Source organism: Helianthus annuus, chromosome 3 (assembly GCF_002127325.2).
Source record: "Helianthus annuus cultivar XRQ/B chromosome 3, HanXRQr2.0-SUNRISE, whole genome shotgun sequence".
Lineage (NCBI taxonomy): Eukaryota > Viridiplantae > Streptophyta > Magnoliopsida > Asterales > Asteraceae > Helianthus > Helianthus annuus.
In genome coordinates, this window is record NC_035435.2 from 95,756,883 (window position 1) to 95,763,176 (window position 6,294).

Below are 6,294 nucleotides of genomic sequence, written 5' to 3' on the forward strand. Positions count from 1 at the left end.
TGACACCCCAGGAAAACCAGTGAACGATATAACTTACCTAGCTTCCTCAATGAGTGCGTACCAAATTTCAGGACGAAATTTCTTTTAAGTTGGGGATAATGTGACAACTCGAATTTCCAAGATTTCTATTTCGCATTTATTGCACGTTCATTTATTATTTAGTTGTTTACTTGCACAATTGATTGCCATGGAATTATATATGTTTTGATTGTGTGATTGTGCATGGTTGTTTGTTAATTGTGAAATTGGTAAATATATGAACTTGGTGGTGAAATTATGAAATTGTTATGAGATGGTGTACATGTGTAACATATGATACTTAGGGAGGTAGAGGGTAATTAGTGAAATCCTAGAGATTCTTAACCCTAATCTTCTACCCTAATCATTCTCTAATCATTCACAAAGAATCAAAACACGTACTTTCACCTCCTCTAATCCTCTCTACAACCATCTTCTCATCACTCTTGGTTTCACAAGTCTTTTGCATCAAGTTTGATCTTTAAATCCATTTGGAATCAATCAAGGTAATTGCTTAATCATTGTTGGTTGTTAGTAATTGATTGTTTGATTGTTATTAATCCTTGATTCTTGTGATTCTTGTAAACCCTAGTTCTTCTCATGCTAGTTCTGTAGTTGTTGATTTGATTCTGTCTATTGTGATAATGTTATTGATTGATTGTATAATCGACTGCCTGATGATGATTGGATACGTGATGTGCTAAAATCATTGATTTTGATTAAGATTATCGTACTGTAAATATATGAGAAAATGAGGATTCACGATCGTATGAATACTGAAACGTAATTGATGGAATGATAGAACGTAACTGTTTCAATTGTGATTGCTAGTTGTCTGAGTTTTGAAATGATGAATTGGTCCGAGTATTACACTTTGTATCTTGTCCGAATTCTTGTGAAATAAAATGATCGGTCCGACTTTTACTAGCTAGATTGTAGTCCGAATTTTATGAATCAAACATGATCCGAATGTTGAAAATTAAAGTAAAGGGTCCGAGCTTTAAGAGAAGGCATCTTGTCCGAGTTTTAAAAGGAGCCCATGTCCGAGTTTGTTAACCCTAATCTTTTGTCCGACCTTTTGAGGTTATGTGGCCTTAGTCCGACCTTTGTACAATGCATGGTGTGTCCGAGTTTGTAAAGGTAACATGGGAGTCCGAGTTTTGACATAACAAAACATGTCCGACCTTTAACCCTTTCATGGTCCGAGTTTTTGGGGTTTCCTTTTGTCCGATCTTTGTGAAGTGTATAAAGTCTGACCTTTACAATTAAGAAACATGATCCGAGTTTTAGTATTGATCAATGAGGTCCGAAATTTTTATAAGGCATGAAGCCTTTGTCCGAACTTTATAAGCAACACCTAGTGTCCGAGTTTTGGATATAGCAAATGTCCGAATTTCATATAAGGATTGCTTAGGTCCGAGTTTCATGCTTATACCATATGTCCGAGTTTTTGGCCATTACCCTGGTCCGAGTTTTGTGACTCATTCTCATGTGCCATCCGAGTTTTGAACAGGGGAAACCCCCCCCCTCCACACTTGTCTGTCCGAGTTTTGAATAGGGCAAGGCCCTGTCTGTCTTGGTGTGATGATTAAGTGAAACTGAATATATGTTATTACATGATTTAACCTGTTAAGTGTTAATTGTATTATATTCATCATATTTGTAAATCATGCAACTGTTGTTCAGCCTGATGACCCATAAGGTGTGTTATTGATTAACTACGCTAGAATTGACCAAGGACTCGGCCATATGATGCATAATTGGTTAAACGTGAATTATAACTGTTATGTGTTGCATGATGATGATTGCTTAAAGACACTTCGTTGCATATGTTGCATGCGAAATCCTTGAGAACTTAACTTATTGTATACACATGCATACTATAGGACGGGATTGAGTATTCGTGAGCACATAGTTTAACATACCGAGCAAACCAAGGTGAGTTCACACAGCCAAGGCATGGGGTTCCCGGGTGGGAATGGGATTTGATGAACTATTGTACATACTCCGCTAATAGAACTACGACTAGACTAGTAACACTTATTGAACTGATCTTCGCACACCTGCCAAGGGTTGGCCGCGATATTATGACTGACTTCGCACACCTGCCTTTGGAAGGCCGCGAACTGAAACTTACTAATCTTCGCACACCTGCCTGGTAGGCCGCGATACAGATAAACCTAGTCTAGAATACTCGGGATGAACATCCCCTAATATCTTCGCATACCTGCCTGGGAGGCCGCGATGGAAACTAATACGATACATGACATAACGAACTAACATACTACTACTCACACTATACTATTACTGAACTGTTAACTGTGAACTCGCTCAACTAGTTGTTGACTCGTTGCTGCATGCCTTGCAGGACCTTAGGTACTTATGGAGCTTGCACTGGAGGCGCGGTCGTTATGGACAAGGATCGTGATTACTATGTTGAACTGTTATGACATTTAAAACTATTAACTATGTTGGGTTACTTACATGCTTCTGCTACTTAAACTATGTTTTGTTGGAACATCAATTGTATTGAATTGGGTTTATGAATTTCTTTAATTATTTATATTGTTCAATATGATTGGTGGCTTGATCCTGGTCATGTCACGCTCCTAAGCGGTGGTGCTCCGCGTGTGGATTTTGGGGGTGTGACAGATTGGTATCAGAGCCATTGGTTATAGAGAACGTGGTTTTAATATGGGAAAACGTTTTTTATTAAAACCAGACTATAACCAGAATAGTGCTCTCAACGATCCACAACGACGCTTCGCTCCACGTGCAAGACTCAACATCCTAGGTAATAAGGTTTATGTTTATTACCTACATGCTAGAATTACATAGAACTTTGCTCGTGGTACGCTTAGATTACATTACATTGCTCACTACTTGTTATTGCATGAGAACACCTACGTGCTTACACTTTTCTGTCATCGCACTATACTCGAACCATTCTCACTCACGCTACTTTTACTACTCGATCATGTCTGGACATGTTAACATGAATCAAGCCCAGTTGACGACTCTCATTGTGACAACTCGAATTTCCAAGATTTCTGTTTCGCTTTTATTGCACACTCTTGTATTGTTTAGTTGATTAATTGCACAATTAGTTGGTATGGAATTATATACGTTTTGATGCAATGAATCGTATTGTGTGATTGTGCATGGTTGTTTGTTAATTGTGAAAGACTTGGTAAATATATGAACTTGGTGGTGAAACTATGAAATGGTTATGAGATGGTGTACATGTGTAAAATATGATACTTAGGGAGGTAGAGGGTAATTAGTGAAATCTTAGAGATACTTAACCCTAATCCCTTTTCACTAATCATTTGCACACAAAACAAAATACGTACTTGCAATTCTCTAATCCCCTAGCAATCATCATCACCACCATCATTGGCACAAGGCATTCATCACTTTCGATTCCTCTTTTTCTCTAGAATCATTCAAGGTAATTGTTTATCGATTATTGTAATACTTGTAAACCTAATTGATTGTTTGATCATTATCAATTCTTGATTGTGTGTTCATGAAAACCCTAGCTCTCATATGATACTTCTGTGATTTTGATTTGATTCTGAATTATTGATGATGATGATTAGTTGTACGTTTGATAGATTGTCCTTATGATGATTGTTATTGTTAAGTATTGGTGGATTGATATGATCTTGCACTATGAAAAAAGCATGAACTAGGGTTTAGAATGGTCTTTGAAACGTAACTGTTGATGTTGAAACGTAACTGTTATAATCGTATTACTTGTAGACAGAGTTTTATAAAGCAAACATTGTCTTAGTTTTATAACCTTATGAAAGGTCCGAAGTTCTAAACGGAAACTCATAGTCCGACCTTTAAGACTAAATGTGGTCCGAACTCCTATTAATCAAATCACAGTCCGAATTTGTTATGAAAACCACAAATGGTCCGAGTTTTTGGCATGATTATGTGGAGTCCGACCATTATGCATGAAACTTGATCCGAGTTTTATAAATATATAAGGTGGCCCGAGTTTAATGAATGAGATAGTCCGACTTTCATGAATGTGAGAGATCCGACCTTTATGATTTGGTGCCAAGGTTCGAGTTTTGACACCCCATGATCTAGTCCGAGTTTCAAGCAAGGAAACCCCCCCCCCCCACACACACATGGTCCGACTTTTAGAGGACTCCCATGTCCGAGTTTCATTAAGTGGGGGTTAAGTCCGACCTTCTTTGATAATGATGCATGTCCGAGTTTAAGAATGTAATGTCAGAGTTTTACAAGAGGAACCCTTGGTCCGACTTTTATATATAGAGGAGCAAGGGTCCGAATTTTAAAGAGGAGGGTATGATGTCCGAGTTCTAACCCCCATGATTGTATTCCTGATTACATACTAAACATGATTGCTATCCTGATTACATACTAATTGCCCGGACTTTACAAGTGAGGTGTGTGTAAAAGCTCACAGTATGATTCTGTATATGATCTCATGCTACTGTTCATTCTGCTTATAACTGTATGATTCGATATATGCTTGTATGAAGTTAAATGCAACTGTATGATCCTACATACGTGAACATTCTATGTGATATCATCCGGTACACAATACGCACACCAAACACAATTGCTTGAATATCAGTGACTTGCAAACCCTAATTTGATGCAAACACTTACATCGTATCATGTTCAACATATCCTAGGTCGTGTGTAACGGACTTAGACATTTGATAAACCCTAGAGCATAGCATACCGAGCAAACCAAGGTGAGTTCACACAGCCAAGGCATGGGGTTCCCGGGTGGGAATGGGATTTGATGAACTATTGTATATACTTCGCTGGTAGAACTACGATTAGACTAGTAACACTTATTGAACTGATCTTCGCACACCTGCCAAGGGTTGGCCGCGATATTATGACTGACTTCGCACACCTGCCTTTGGAAGGCCGCGAACTGAGTTTACTAATCTTCGCACACCTGCCTGGTAGGACGTGATACAGATAAACCTAGTCTAGAATACTCGGGATGAACATCCCTTAATATCTTCGCACACCTGCCTGGGAGGCCGCGATGGAAACTAATACGATACATGACATAACGAACGAACATACTACTACTCACACTATACTATTACTGAACTGTTAACTGTGAACTCGCTCAACTAGTTGTTGACTCGTTGCTGCATGCCTTGCAGGACCTTAGGTACTTATGGAGCTTGCACTGGAGGCGCGGTCGTTGTGGACAAGGATCGCGATTACTATGTTGAACTGATATATCATTTTAAACTATTAACTATGATTGGGTTACTTACATGCTTCCGCTACTTAAACTATGTTTTGTTGGAACATCAATTGTATTGAATTGGGTTTATGAATTTCTTTAATTATTTATATTGTTCAATATGATTGGTGGCTTGATCCTGGTCATGTCACGCCTCCTAGCGGTGGTACTCCGCGTGTGGATTTTGGGGGTGTGACAGATTGGTATCAGAGCCATTGGTTAAAGAGAACTTGGTTTTAATATGGGAAAACATTTTTTATTAAAACCAGACTATAACCAGAATAGTGCTCTCAACGATCCACAACGACGCTTCGCTCCACGTGCAAGACTCAACATCCTAGGTAATAAGGTTTATGTTTATTACCTGCTTGCTAGAACTGCATAGAACTTTGCTCGTAGTATGCTTAGATTTCAATGCTCGTCACTTGTTATTGCTTGAGAACACTTATGTGCTTACACTCTTCTGTCATCGCACTATTCGCGAACCTTTCTCACTTATGTTGCCTTTGATGTGAAGATCAATGGCCGGACGAATCAACATGACACAAGCCCAGTTGACGGCTTTCGTTAACGAACAAGTAGCTGCGGCACTTGCAGCTGCTCAAGCAGGTAGTATACCCTGCAGTTTAGACTCACACTGGGATCTTTAGATCCTACATTAACTCTTGTATTTAACTTTGTCCTATTCGTACACAATAGGTCAACACGCTCAGCAGCCCGTCTGCACTTTCAAGAACTTCATGGACTGTCGTCCAAGCTCATTCAGTGGCACCGAGGGGGCAGTGGGACTCCTCCATTGGTTTGAGAAGCTAGAATCTGTGTTCGAAATGTGTGAATGCCCTGAGGCTCGCAGGGTCAAGTACGCCACTGGCACTTTGGAAGGAATCGCGTTGACTTGGTGGAACGCGCAAGTACAGATCCTAGGGTTGGCAGCTGCTAACGCCACCCCTTGGAATGATTTCAAGGAATTGATCAAAAGGGAATACTGCACTCGTGAAGACATTCACAAGCTGGAAGAT